Source organism: Microcebus murinus, chromosome 4 (genome assembly GCF_040939455.1).
Source record: "Microcebus murinus isolate Inina chromosome 4, M.murinus_Inina_mat1.0, whole genome shotgun sequence".
Classification (NCBI taxonomy): Eukaryota; Metazoa; Chordata; class Mammalia; order Primates; family Cheirogaleidae; genus Microcebus; species Microcebus murinus.
Genome location: NC_134107.1, coordinates 26,278,010 through 26,294,181, shown reverse-complemented (window position 1 = coordinate 26,294,181; position 16,172 = coordinate 26,278,010). Strand labels below are relative to the sequence as shown.

At 35.7% G+C, this 16,172-nt stretch overlaps 1 protein-coding gene across 5 annotated transcripts in view; it reads right to left on the bottom strand.

Annotated features, from left to right (window-relative positions):
• LRRC4C (leucine rich repeat containing 4C) overlaps window positions 1-16,172 on the bottom strand; it is a 1,172,848-nt gene that overhangs the window by 683,066 nt on the left and 473,610 nt on the right. For all 5 annotated transcript variants that reach the window (XM_076002025.1, XM_076002024.1, XM_076002021.1 and 2 more), the window contains one exon: window positions 9,301-9,385. The gene's annotated coding sequence lies outside the window, so the exon portion shown is untranslated. The remainder of the gene's footprint in view (window positions 1-9,300; window positions 9,386-16,172) is intronic.

Genomic DNA, 16,172 nt, shown 5'->3' with positions numbered 1-16,172 from the left:
ATCAAAAAATGAATGGCTAAAGAAAATGTGGCATATATGTACAATGGAATACTATTCAGTCATAAAAAGAATAAAATCATGTCATTTTCAGCAACATGGATGTAACTGGAGATCATTGTGTTAAAAGAAATTAGCTAGACACAGAAAGACCAATTTTGCATGTTCTCATTCACATTTGGGAGCTATAAAATTTATTCTCATGGAAGTAGAAAAAAAGAATAATAGTTACCAGAGGCTGGGAAAAGAGGGGGTTGATAAAGAGAGGTTGAATAATGGGTACAAACATACAGTTAGGTAGCAGGAATAAGTTCTAGTGTCCAATAGCACAGTAGGCAGACTATAGTTAACAATTTATTGTATATTTCAAAAAACTAGAAGAGAAGATTTAAAATGTTTCTAACAAAGAAATGATAAATGTTCAAGGTGATGGATATGCTACTCTGATTTGATCATTACACATTGTATCCATGTGTCAAAATATAACATTTACCCCATAAATATGTATACTTATTTTGTATCAATTACTTTTTGAAAGGATCTCTCAAAGGCTAACGCAAGAGAATATGGATTGGGAATCCATGGACAGGGGGACACTAATCTAAGCAAGGAACATATCTAATTCTAAGAAGTGTTTATTTCTGCCAGAGTTTCATCATTCCATATCATCTGTAAGAGGGGCAATAATTTGTCCTTTGATTCATAGGTATCCAGGCAAAGAAAAGTCATGGCCAGAGCTGATGAAGAGATTTGAGTACCTGAGACTTCAGGGTCTCAGACTCTGAGCTGAATTCAGCAACTGGATACCCCTTCTGGGTTGTCTCTTCTAGGGAGGGAGCAACTATGTTACACATGGAAATTAGTCATTTGAGTATTTAGTGACCAGAGGGAAGTGATGTCCACAAATATTTCTTTTTTGTCTCCTGTGCATCACCTGTACATCTTCTTTTCTTCTTCTTCCAACCTCCTTCACTTAAAAGGTCCATTATGACTATGTGTTGGGCTCTCCCAATTTTACTTTCCCACCCTTGAGCCCCCATGACATTGTATTTATGACTTGCTTTGACAAGTGAAATGTGCACACATGTGTCACATGTCATTTCTGTTAGAAGCTTTATCAAGCTAGGGCAAGATTATTCAGCACTTTCTGTTTCTCTATTTCTTTGCCTTGGCAACCTATATCAATGATCCAGAGAACATCTACTCCCTTAGCCTGAACCATGGACACAGAACAATGCAGAGCAGAACCCTTGGATAATCTGCAACTGTTACACCACAGCTTAATATAGTTTATCCTGGTAGGTAGAGTGTATAACAAGAAGAAAATTATCACAGGAAGAGTTGTTATATAATGTATTTACAGCATAGAGTTTGAGTTTAGACAAACATGTTGAACTATCGCTTTCTAACTGGGTACTCACAGTAACAATTACTCTCGCTCTCTTATCACTGATTTTATAAGTTGTAAACTGGAGATAATTTTGCATTGACTGAACTTTTAGTATGTGCCATGCATTATTCTAGGCACTGGAACTATAAAGATAGATAAAATGAATTCTAAAACAAAAATAATAATTCTGGCCAGGCGTGGTGGCTCATACCTGTAATCCTAGCACTCTGGGAGGCCAAGACAGGAGGATTACTTGAGTTCAGTAGTTCAAGACCAACCTGAGAAAGAGCAAGACCCCCATCTCTACTAAAAATAGAAAAATTAGCTGGACTTCATGGCAGGTGCCTGCAGTCCTAGCTACTTAGAAGGCTGAGGCAGGAGGATTGCTTGAACCCAGGATTCTGAGGTTGCAGTGACCTAGGCTGACGCCACGACACTCTAGCCCAGGCTACAATGATGTGACTGCACTCTACCCAAAACAACAGAGCGAGACTGTCTCAAAAAATAAATAAATAAATAAATTTTAAAAAGAAAGAAAAAAAAGAAGAAGGAGAAATTACAAGTCTATTGACAAAAAGATAATATTAGCAAATTCTTAGAATTGTAGATTGTCAATGATGTTGTTTCTGCTTTTCTTTAATTGCTTATGTAAATGTAGAAAAATCCTAACCTTTACTATTAACAGCATTGATAACACCTGCTAACAGGTGGTTAAAAAAAGAAAATCAAATTCTAAGTTGTTTCTCCTTTAATCAACAGAAATGCCAAGAACCAGTCAGACTCGAGTTTCACTAAATTACATGTTTGCTTTGGCATTCAGTACAAATGCTAAATTCATCACAAGTCTCCAGGGGAAGAGATTGTTTTCCATCGGTAGCAATGCTCACTAGGGAGAATGCCTTCTCTCCTTCTTCCCTGTGACCTCCATATTATACATTATGTCTTCTCCTCCAATTTGTGCTAAGTAAATTGTATAGCTAAGGACAAAAATGGACAATTAACAAATGGGAAAATAAAATTAGATAATAAATATATGAAAAATATTAGTGCTCATTGATGAAGAAAGAAAAAATAAAATAATAATAGAAGAGTATTATCATCTATCAAACCGGTAAATATTTTTTAAAAAAATACTGAAACACTCTCATACAATGCTGAATAAAACTTCCTAGATTTGCTGAAGATCTAAAACACTGCAATTATGTGTGCCTGTTATTCCAGTATTTGAATTTGGGATATTGATTCTACTAAAATAGAAAATGATATCCACAGAGAGTGATAAGCATATTCATCCATCACTGTTTTTAGTAATGCAAAGTTGAATATAGTATACATTTAACACTTACTAGTTAAATAAGTAGAGACGTCTTCAAAGAAATATCATGCAAACCTTTAAAAAGGTTACACATATACCTATTTAAAAATGTTTACAATAAATTATTGATTGAAATATTTACATATATGTATAGAGAAAATATCTAAATGAATGTGTGTCAGTGTTAAGGATGGTTATGTTTGATGTTCAGATTCTTAAGGGACTTACATGTATTTTCTGATATTTCTAAATGAGTATGCTATTGTATAAAGTAAAATGAATCAATAAAATAAGAAAATTTAGGTAAAAGTAAAATCTGATTTATGTCTGTACTATAGCAGGTATAGAGCATTAAAGAATATCATCCTGCTGGATTCGGTGGCTCACGCCTATAATCCTAGCACTCTGGGAATCTCAGGCAGAGGATCACTTGAGGTCAGGAGTTCCACACCAGCCTGAGCAAAATCTCTACTAAAAATAGATATAAATTTGCCAGGCATGGTGGTGCATGCCTGTAGTCTAGAAACTCCAGAGGCTGAGGCAGGAGGATCCCCAGAGCCTAGGAGTCTGAGGTTGCTGTGAGCTAGGCTGACGCCATGGCAGCTAGCCTGGGTGACAGAGTGAGACTCTAACGACAACAACAACAAAAAATCAAACATCTAGTTCTTACTAAAGATAAGAAAATTTGTTATTATTAATTTTTTTATCAAGTTTGTGGTACCAATAAAAACTACAGATTTTTGTTTGTTTCTTTTTTTAAGTTGCCAAGAAAGGCACCTTTAGTACACAAAGAAATGCTACATGCTTCCAAGAAAAATAAGTGTCCAAGATATATATGTCAATTTTGTACAGAATGAATTGGAAATGGAAGGATTCCAGCCCTTTTCTCTTCGGCATTACTCTTTAGATGAATGATTTTCCTAACATGCTATTAAGCCTCCTCAGGCAGTCCAAAATGGATTACTAGCAAAGGGCATATTGATTAAAATGTAATTTCTATTATTATAACTAAATGATGTTTTTGCCCGCAAATAGGAAGTACTTAAAGGGATCTTTTTGACATATTATAGCTCACTTTGGTGTTCCACACAGAATTTGATTTCTGCTGAATTAACGGGAGGAGTATGTAAATCAGACCACCATATATATTCATTTTTAAAAAGAAGATATTGTCTCGGGGGTAGGTATTTTTAAATTATTTTTAATACTTTTCCTAAGGAATTGGTGTAAAAGTTTTTTTCTTTGTAAGTAGACTCATAACATATATGATTTAAAGCATTATTTAGAAGCTTAATAGGGAATAGTAAAAATACTCTTTTAAAAAACCCTGTAACTCAAGCAATAAAATTAATTGCTTTTTTTTGTTTGTTTCACTATCTAAATTTTATGGTGTTTTTTTTTTTTTTTGCAAGGTTCGTGATGAAAAATAGAAAGATTTCCAGATATGTAAGTGATACGGTATAACCTTTCTTCTAGGGTCCACTGGCATACAAATATCTATGTGTGAGCACACACACACACAATTTCCCATGTCTGGTAATCTAATCTCAGAAATTAAAATATAAAAATATCATGGACTTCTTGTTTTTTTATGTATCACACAAAAGGGAAACACTCTGAAAATTAAACTATTTTGTATGTCATGTAATATACCTCAATTTTTGAGTTGGAAATTTGGGGGGAAAAGAGTGTACTTTAGAATTGATGAAAGTTGCCAATTCACAATATGGAAGTAGGAGAATGCCATATTAAAGAATGCCAATAATGGAAACAATCAACATTTTAAAAACTGCATTGAGTATTAAATAATAATGGCTAATATTTATTGAATGCTTACCCTCTAGCAAGCAGTTTTCTTGATGATATGTAAGAATGCCAAGAACCAGTCATATTTGAGCTTCACTAAATTGTATATTTGGTTTGGCATTCAGTACAACATTAAATTTAACTATTAATTATTAAAATTATTTAATATTTTGATTATTGTGATTACGATCATAAAATTATGTAGGAATTTAGAAAAATCCTTGACCTATAGATGAAAATATTATATGTGTATTAAGCTTAAAATAGGAAAACTGAGGTAAATATAATAAAATTATAATTTTCCTAGTTAGGATTATAATATTTTTTCAATTTCCTAAACATTACACAATAAGTTAGTAATTTCTTTTATAATTTCAAAGTAGCAACTAAATTTAAAACATTAAGATGCTGTTGAAACATTGTGATGAGTAACTCTATATCATTCTGTAATATAGTGTTAAATTTAATATTGAGAACTGCCCCTTTCTCCTAACACAAATGTTAAAAAGTGTTCAGAGACTAATTTGTCTATTAAGTAAAAAACCACGTTTCTCATTTGAGTTCTTCACAGATGAAAGAGATTAAATTCTATTGGTTTTAGGCACCTCCTCTTCAAAACTCAAAAAATAAAAAAAATCAGCAAATCATTAAAACAATTCTCTGACTTGTTGAATGCCAGCAATATTAATATAACCAGGCTTCCTTTTTGCTAAATATGTCTGCCCACACCAAGTTGACCTCTTGCTTCTTTAAAGTTTTATAATGGTCTCAAAGAACTCAAACTACTGACCATATCAGTAAACTAACTTCTAACATCTTTCAAAAGGAAAAATTAAATTGATGAAAAGTCACTTTGGGTGTCATGGTAGATTCAGTATAACTTGAGTGCTGTCCATTCAGAGAGAAAAGGGAAAAGTTTACCAGAAATGGTACTACCATCTAAGAATTTATTTCTTGAATGTACTTCAGTGGCCCTTATAAATATATAGAAGAAAACAGCAAACATTTCTAATGCAATACTTTTCCTTATTTTTCTAAGACTTTTTTCTGTATTGGCATGTAGTTCATGCCTATTACCCTAATTATTTACACTTAATCTGATTCTCACTGCTGCTAGTCATAATTTTGCAAAATGGTAGTCAATATAAAGCTAATTAAGGAATAATAAAAACAGACTTACACCAACCAGATTTCTAATAGGAAATAGTTGGCACACTCAAATTGAGATAATTCAAGAAAGGTCTCTTTCCAAAGGGACTATTTACAAAGATATAATCAGATTCTAGGGAACCATAGGGAGAATGTAGGACCCTGGGCTAGTAAGAAAAAGGGAGTTGTTACCACTTCTGTACCTGAAGGAAGTCAGGGAGGAAGCTATTCAGATAGTATCTACATGTTTCATGCATAGAAGATGGCTATGAAAGAAACAAAGCTTTGGCTGAGGAATCCAGCTATCTGAAATGAATTTACAGAGAGGAAACCTGGGGAATAAACACTGTGCTCTCACTTTTCCTTTTTCATTACCTGCTGGTGTGACTTCTCATTAGCCAAAGAGGGCACTGGAGGCCATTGTTTTAGTCTTTACAAGTCAGCCTCCAGGGAAGGTGGCAGCATAACGGTGGGGGTGGGAGAAGATATGTAGCTGAACAACTAAATAGAGCCCAGAGAATTAATACGATATAATTTGGGGTCCTTTTGAATTAGTGTCTCTGAAACATCACACACAGGGCTGCAAAGGTTGATCCAACGTATATTAGAAACTGAGAGGCCTCCCAAGTAAAGAGATATTATATAAGCCTTTATGGCTCTCCCTCAATTGCTACTGATTCCAGATATTTAAAATGTTATTACTTTGGAAATTACTTAGATTTTGCAAATGCCCCTATGAAAAATAATGATCCATATGAGTGAACATCATACAAATAATGGAATTTAAGTTTTAAGTATGAAAATGGGTTACATTCAAAACATTTTATTGGGGGACAAAAAAATTAAATCCACCAAACTTTTCTTAAGTAAATTATTTCTGTTTATATAAAGTCACAACTACTGGGAAAATAGAAAAGTTAATTAAACAACACATTATTTGGCCCCCAAGCCACCAAACAATCAGTTTTGATTTGCCTGATCCCTTTCCAATGAATGTAAGACCTCCCAAATCCCTGAGCAAGGTGTGTGGTAGGGAAACTTTAATCTGTGGGTTTTAGTGTATGCAGCTGTAGGTAATTACTGGAAACTGTGTCCCAAAGGAGTTTTAGACTATCAGACCTGGGGCAAATATACTCAACTCAGGCTGCTGATCCATATGGTTTAGTGGAAAAAGAGAATCAAGAGGAGCAAAAAAATGAGAACTTACTTTGGTCAGCCCGGGAGTTTTGACCTGCTCAGTTTCGGCCAGGGCCAGTCCACCCCTCTTACGCAACCTGGTGGTCCCTGCTCCTGGGAGGTCACCATATTGATGCCGAACTTAGTGAGGACACCTGACCAGCATAATACACTACAGCCCATAACTCCTGGACTCAGGCAATCCTCCTGCCTCGGCCTCCAGAGTAGCAGGGACTACAGGCACACACCACCCCGTCCTGTGGGAGAAGTTATTTTGGTGGTAAGCAAAAATGAAGACAGAGGGAAGGAGAATGAATGTGGAGTAACTTTTAAATCTCTGGTTAGATTCCTAAAACAATTTCTTAGGGTTTTTCTACCTTCTATTGTGTGTGTTTATTGGAAATTTAAAAGATATGGAAGAGGATTTTATATCCTTAGAAGTAATTAAATAATGGTTATTCTTTTATCAAGTGCTTATAACTAATTTTTTGGGCATGTGGATGTGTACATGTGTTTTTATTGCTTATGCATGTATAATAAGCACAGTCTTCAGATTTACCTGAGATTTTATGCTGTCCCTTTTATGATATTGTTAGCTTATGGGGGGTTATATTCTATTTGGTTTATTTATGCAGCATCTGTCCAAGGTCACATGCATAAATATATTGTATTTATCATAGATTTTCAATTGACATATACTGTAATTACAAAGCACATATATTTCTGCCATGACTCTTTCAATATAGAGTTTTAAAAATTCTTCCTTTGATGATTCTGAAATGATTTATAACAGGAGATTCTATTAATTCCCACATTTTTATTTCAGGGACAAAATATTTTATCAAAAATAATACTAATGTCATCAGGGCTATGTTAGAGGATCCGTTAGCACTTAAAGATATTAATTAAACTCATCAGTAAATATTGAATAGTAAGCGCTTAGCTTAGAATTAGGGAGGCTAAAGAAATAACCAAGTTAATTATTCTGACCTCAAGTGGCTGAGACTCTGACAAAGTAATGAGGCATAAACACAGTTTAAAGTAATTAGGATAGATTATGATATGGGCTATAAGAGAAAATTTGAAACATTGCTATGGATTGATAACACAGGTGGGAACTATTGCAGTTGGTTATCTTGGTGGGGGAAATTTAAGAGGTGCTTGAAGAAAATTTTACTACTCAAAGTGTGATGCCAGAGGGGAGTTGAAATTAATTAATTTAATTATTAAGCCCCTAACATTTTAGATACTGTGTTAGATACTGGAAATATACTGTACAACAAAATAAAAATAGTCCCTTTTTCTTATGGAATTTATATGTATTGACAACAAATATTGACAGTTCTTTGGAGAAGTTTGAATGAGTAAAAGGAGGCTAATTTAAGGAAACCTCAAGAGAATAGTGAGACGAAGGAAGATTATTTTGTTTTGATTTTAACTGGTTGAATGTTTCCAGGATAAAGGAAACATAAACATGTTTTTGTTTTGTTTTGTTTTGTTTTTGCCTGTATGGAAGGAAGCAGTGAAATATTGAAATGCAAATCTAGAGAAGAATAGCTGATTTAATAATGTTGATAAGGAAATGCAAAGTGTTAGAATTAAAATTTAATGTAAGGGGTTATTTTGGAAAATAAGAAATAGAGTATAGGTAAAGATACAGAGAAATTTTAAGGTCTAAAGAAGAAAAAATCAGTTATATGCACATCAGATAGCCTCATCTTTTTTATAAAACAGGATGTTGGTTTCTTTGAAACTAAGGAAGTTGGGGAAAGGTTTGAGTCCAAGAAGAATAGAGATTTTGAACAACCATGAAGGAGCTGGGACATGTTAGTGGCCAAATTCCACTTAGGCTCAGGCAGCACGGCCATGTTGAATGTCTAAGATATGTCAGGAAACAAACATGATCCTTATTTACATGGAATATTTGATCTAGTAGAAGTTTCATCAAATAATCACATAAATAAATATAAACTTCAAAACAGCAAGGGAAATATGGCAGGGGATAAAGATAGAGGACTAGAAGGTTACAGAAATCATAGTGGCTGACTTAGGATTCAGAGAGGCAAATAAAGGTAAGTATGGTGTCTGATGGACCAGGGTGAAAGAGAAAGGTAAATGAAGGGTATATAATAGGTTCGGTAGGTATCAGGGAGAGGAATAAGTGGGAATAAAAGCCACTGCTGCAGTCAGAAAGCAGGCTTTCAAGGTTTTACTAGAAGCAGAGAAGTTACAAGGACAAAGTGACTCCAGGAAAAACTGCTCTCTATAAGCTTAGAGAAGAAATGGAGCTCTTCACAGCTGTATGCACCCACCCTACACTCACAAGCAAGAGGCTGTCCCATGCCAAGTACAGAGCAATTAACCATATTAATTCACCAACAGAAGCTATTCTAAGGTACTTTAAGTCACATAGAAAGCAACTTTTCTTTTTACTGTTTTTAAAGGCATTAATGTTGCACTCACGTACAGTCAGTGTATTGGATGATGTTTCAGCTTATTTGGCCCCACTCTCACTGGGCGATTTTGTAGCCTTGCAATAAAGAGAACCATTTCTAGGAAAGAGATAAAATTAAAACATGGCATTACATTTAAGGAAGTTAGAAAATAGCCCAAGAAAAGGTATTTGAAATTAAAACCTGCCTAATGGAGTAACCTACAGGGAACAATTTATATTTCTATACAGGCTGTTTATCCAAGTGTATATTCATTTTATAATATGTCATGCTTGAGGCTTTTCCCAGAATATAAAAGGCTTTTTGTAAAATGATGGTAATTATAATAGTTGGTTCTGGAAAAATATCTCACTTTATCAAATTTTACTTTCTACTGAACTGTTGAGAAAGATTTTTTACAAAGGAAAAAAAAACCATGTCTATCTGCAGCAGTTTACCCTCTCTTGCTTTGCACAGTCTATTTTTGTCAAATGAATTTATTCTTCATTTGAGCATGTTCTACCTTTTCATTCCTCCATGCTATTTCTCATGCTATCTTATCTGCCTGAAATGTCATTATTCTTTTGTCCATTCCCATTTTTCATCCAACAAACTCATAGTTATTCTTTAATATCCAGCTCAAATATTACCTTTTTCCCACTGAAATTGCCAATCAAAATTAATTTATGCCTCATCTGTAATCCAAAGACATTTTCTTGTCATGTGAGACTTATAACCAATGTTCCTAATTCTATCTCTGTGCCTTTGAGTTTTGAAGGCAGGGGGAATGTTTTATCAGTGTGTGTGTGTGTATGTGTGTGTGTTTACTTTCTTTAATCATCATCTGCCTATGTATAAAATAGACATTCAACTATAACTTTCAATTATTCGTTACGCTATCCTGGTGTAATTGGGCATTTAGTTAGTACTGCCTTCATTTTCACTATAATAATTTAATGTTTCTTCCCAATTATTAATAAAATACTTTTTTCACTTGGCTTCCAGAGCATCATTCTCTCCAGTTTTCCTCCCCCAATGGGTCACACTTAGTCTCCTCTGAGGTTTCTTCCTCCTTTCTTGTAACAATGTAATGCAAGGTGACTCACCTCTTGACCATCTATTTTCTATTAGAATAACTCCCTTCAAGATCTAATCCACATTTATGACTATAAACCTGGAAAGACAAAATTATATTTTGGCCCAGGATTGCACTGAGCAGCACACTTATAGCTGTCTACCTGATACACCAACTTAGAGTGCTAACAGGAAATTTATTAAGATACATTTAGAATATCCAAAACTGGGTTCCCTGCCATCACCAATGATGCACTCCTATCATTTCTTCTCAGGTAAGAACAAGATCCTACAATTTTCTTATTCAAAAAGACTTAGAGTCACCTTTACTCTTTCTCCCATACGCCATGTCCAGTATGTTAACAAATTCCATTGGCTCCAACTTCAAGAGAGATCCAAAATGAATCTAAAATGTGACAAATTTACTCCATCTCTACTTTTCAACTACTGATTTCAGTCCCTATAGGTTCCCTTAAGTTTTATTGCAATTAAGTCCTGATTTATTCCATCCTTTCCTTTTGTCTATTCTCAAAATAGCAGCCAGGTGATTATATTAAAAGGTAAATCAGATTATGTCTCCTCTTTGCTCAAAACCTACCAGTTACTTCCATATTATTCTAATAAAAGCCAAAATCACTAAAAGAATGCGAAAAATCCACCATGATCTTGTCCCATGTTAACTCTTAGATCTCCCTTCCTTGGTTTCTTGGCTTACACCATGATGACCTCCTGAGTGTAGCTCAAATATTCTAGGCATGTTGGATTGGATTTGCTTCTGCTGCTCTCTCTCCTCTCTTTCTCTCTGAAATCTTCTTTCCCCAGTGCAAATGAATCTCTTGCACATCTCCACTGGGTGGTTACTGAAATTTATTCATTTTCTCTGTGAGTGCTTCCCTGTCTGCCCTACTTATAAGTGGGACACCATACACCTGGAACTGTCTACTCCTATTCCCTCCTTAATTTTTCTTAAAAACACTTATTACCATCTAGAATACAAAGTCTTTTGCAAATAGATTTTTAAAATTATTTTTTTCATTCCATTAAGCAAGTAAACTTCATGAAGGTGGGGATTTCCATTAGTTTTATTCACTGCTGGCACTCCTGGTGCCTTGAATAACAAAACATATTTAAAACTGGTATCTGGTATGAGCTTAGATATATTTTGTTGATGAAAGAAATGAAATCATTCAAAACAGATTGCTAAATAATTTATTAATATTATTGGTCTTCAAATTCAGTCTATAGCTTCCTCAGCTTTCAGATGCAGAGGAAAATCTAGTCCCTTTATGATTATTATTATTATTATCATCATCATCATCATCATCATCATCATCATCATCTGTGTCTATCCTAGCAAAAGCAAGCTCTGAATAAAAATGTTTTGGTCAACAACATATTGTGTAAATGACAGCGGTCCCATAAGATAATAATACTATATTTTGACTGTAACTTTTCCATGTTTAGATACACAAATACTTACTATTGTGTCACAATTGCTTACAGTATTTAGTACAGTAACATGTTGTACAATTCAGTAGCCTAAGAGCAATAGCCTAGGTGTATGGTAGGCTATTGTTAGGCTTAAAGAATACACCCTCTCCAAACTTCCATCCAAACCTCCTATAAAACCCACCCTCTCTCCTTCCTAGGAGTGTATGAGGCACATAGTCTTTGCCAGACCCCTAGGGAGATAAAGGAATGGAATGCATGAGGAGAACTTACTTTCCTTATCCCTCCCAGTTGTTTGAAAAGAATTTGTTTACATCCCTCAAAAAAACCCTCTATAAAACCCAAGGTTCTTCCCTTTTCTCTCGTGGACGCCTTTTTCAGCCTCCACCCATCTGTACCAGATGCTCAAAATAAGCAGCATTTTGCTACACATGAGGCTTCATGGATCTGTCAGCTCCTGACCTAACAGCTATGCCATCTATCTATATTTGTGTAAGTATTCTATTATGTTCTCATAATTATGAAATCACCTAAAACCCATTTATTAGAATATATCCTCATTGTTAAGCTACATATGAGTGTATAAAAAAAAGATATTCCATTGGAGAGGGAAACTATGGTGGCTCTTTCAGAAAATCATGAATAAATGAGTTAATTCTTATAACTGAAGAAAATCTAGGTTCTAGTTGTTATGTTTTAGTTATGTAAGTTTATTCTGAGTCTTAGGTACTTAGCTATAAAACTGGAGTAATAACATATTCTTAGTTACTCTTACAAGGGAGCTGAGTAAATAAAATGAGAAAACCATTACAAGTGTGATTTGATTATCAAAAAGTACTAAATAAGACATGTAAACTTGAATATATAATATAGTTGAACTTTACCTCAATTCTGAGAAAATGGTATATTTCCATTTATATATATATATATGTTAGTTTCAGTGATTTTAAGATATCTGACTTATCTCATATAAAGTTAATTTGTGGCAGACCCAATACTGAAGTAGGGTCTTTTGAATCATAAAGTAGGTCATTTTCCACCATAATAAGTGTTATCAATGTCTAAAAATAGGCAACTTATGCTTGACCAGGAAATATGTGATTTTATAATAATAAAACTAATAATAGAAGCAATAGTATCTAACACTGTTTAGCACTTACTATACATCAGGCACTACTCTAACTGCTAATACCACTTATTATTTCATTTAATTCCCAACCCTCTATACCTGCAACTACAATCATCTCCATTTAAAAATGGGGAAAAAAACAGACATAGAAATATTAAATAATTTGCACAAAGGACACACAGGCAGTAAGTGGTGAAACTGGGATGCTAATTTAGGCCACTTTGTTACACAAAAACTAATCTTAATTCAAAATTAGACATATATCATCATTTTCAAAAACCAATCACTCAACCTGAGAAAGTTTGGGCAGTATGTGGAAGCCTAATAATGGATTAAAAGCAGAGTAACTTGTACTTTGGTAACATTCTTTAGGATCTGGTTACTTTATGGTAACTAGTTAGTTGTGAAGGACTCAGGCTCCTCAGTAATATACTCTCCTTTGTAATCACTTCTATGAACTGACTTGTCATAATATCAGAGAGTAATAGCACTAAGTCAATCTGTGATTATCAAGAGCCAATAAACTAGTTATGACAAATATCAATCTAATTGGAAGCATCACTGGTTGAAGTCATTTAAAAAGAATCACTTTAGAATGTTCTTTTAGAAGTGATCCTGCATTGGCAGAAGGGGGCAAAGATGAATGAACAGACCCATGTCTTCCTATAGTTCTGACAGTTCATTTCCTCCTGATAAACAGTTATTCTGGCAGAAGAAAAAACTTAATCTCCTTTTGACCTTTCTCCATTTGGATGAGTACACTACAATGATTTTGAACTGTCACAGAGAAAAGATCCAAGAGAAGGATAAGGAAATCATATAGATAGCTTGCTGTTCTTGACAACAAACTAAGAAACAGTTTTATAGTATGCCTATCCCACACCCAGTAGAGATTTCTTACAAATGATCACCATTATAATCATAAGCATGGCAATAGGTAGTATGTGTTGAACACATACTGTGTGGCTCAACATTATTGTAAGCACATTATATGATTTATTTTGATTCTGCATTGTACCAATCAATTTAGAAATGCCATTGGTTAGTTTCAGTTAGTTGGGACCTCTTCTTAAATAGATAAACACCTTGTCCCTGAAAATATAATCTAGTTGAGGCAGACTTGATCACACTAAGGTGGTTGGTTCCAGATCACATAACTGAAGAAATCCTGTATGACACTCTGCCATTCTTCTCAGGAGGCATCTATAGTTCCTGTAACTCCCTTGGTTTCTGTGTATTTATCCTTAAGGGAGAAATTTATTTAATTGTGGGAATTTCAAGCTTTCCTCAAACTAGAAAATATTATAATGTAATGATTATTTCTTGCAAATGAACATTTTTATGCAATCTGGACCTGATAAAACTCTACACTTCTATTGAAGGTGAGTGAGTGGGTAGCCACACAGGATTGGGGCAAGTAGAGAAATTATCATCCAAATATTAAAATGATATTTATATCATTATGTAATGTTATATAAACATTCTTATGATATAATAATGTATGAAAAATGAAATTTCAAAATGGCATGTGTCTATGATCATGTATATGATACATCTGTCCATATACAAAGACTAGATGGATGGGAACAATTTTGTCATGATTGGTTGGATATGGTATAAGACTTAGAGAGATGAGAATAATGGTAGACTAGAAGCAGCTGCCAGCACACTGCTCCCAAGGAAAGAAGTAAAACTGCAGGCAGCTACCTACATACATATTGCTCCTCCCTGAAGGAACATTGTGAAATCATACAGAAGCAACACAGGACATTTGGTGTGGGGAAAAAAAGATGATGGGGTAATATATTTAACAAGATCAAAGTTTGCTCAGGGAAGAATAGGAGGATAGAGCACTGGGGTGCCATGCTTACCCTAGTTGGTGCTATGTGAATTGTGAGATAACTCCCTCCAGCGTCACAGATCTCTAACTGGTCTGACAAAGAATCTGCCTGGAGTCTGTGCAGTCATTGTAGCAGACAACAGGTGTGGTAGGGATCAGGGCAGCAGCTACAGCCATCATGGTGCCAAGTCAGCACCAGGCTGGGGAGGAAGTGGACTAACTGGAGGCTTCCCTGAGCCATACTCTGTGACTGGAAAGCGAAGCATCCCTCCCCTACAGTGCAATGAGATTTGAGCAGGGAAGTTAACTGGGGTGCAGCAAGCTCTGACCTGGGAGGCTCAGGCAACTGTTTTGGCAGATCCTGGGTGGGGCAGATAGAACTCCAAGGTCCCTGGACCACTGGAACTGACCTCCACCTATGTGACTTGGCATCCACATGGTCCTTGAGCCTCTGGCACAGTCTGCCATTTGCTTGGCCCCTACTCCACCTTCCATGTCCCAACTGCCTCCTGCCTGTTCAGCCCTGACACCACCCTCTAGGTTGGATCACCTCTCTGCCTGCATGGCCCCGCTAGCTCAGAGGCCCTGCTCACAAGCCCTCTTTTGGGTTCCTCCCCAGTCCCATCTCTGAGGCTCTCACTGGAGCCCAATAATCTACCCCTCTGTGCCTCCATAGCTCTCACCAGGAAGAGACACCATCCCCAAGACTCCAGCGCTACACCTGGATCCAACCCAACCCAGAGCTTCCACCACCACTATAGGGCCAGAGGAACTGCTCCAAAGTCCAGTGCCCTGCTGGGGACCCCTTATCCTTGAGTCACCAGTACACTGTGACCCAGTTCAAGTAAACACACACAGTTTGGGAGCCCACAACCACAGTGTGGTTACCCTCACCCAGTTGCTACTCCCACCTCTAAGGGGAGACCCCAGGTAGAGCAATCTTTACAAACCAGCCTCAGTGAAGATGGTCTTGCCCATATCCCAACTTGAACATCCTACAACCATCAGGTGAACAACCCAACAGCCAGCACAAATAGCATTCAGCATAGGTTTGAGCACAGGAAATCACAGGTGAATAGAACAAATCAGTACAGCTGTATTTAGGCTTCAATGCACATGCTTCTCTTCTGCTCTGTCTACATTTAAGAGTAAGGGGTAAACGTGCCATCTAGGGAATCTCCCTTCTTCTAATAAAGCAGGAGAGTAACTGGCAAAGAAGAGTTACACTGCAAATCTATTAGCCTTAAGGTGAGAGAAGGGGCTTCAGATGAGAAGAAACCAGGAAAAGCACCCCAGCAACATGAAAAATCAAAACAGATTGACACCCCAAAGAGATCACAATGGAGCTATAGTAGTGAACTCCAACTATAAGGAAATTATAGAAATTACAGAAGTGGAATTCAGAATATGGATGG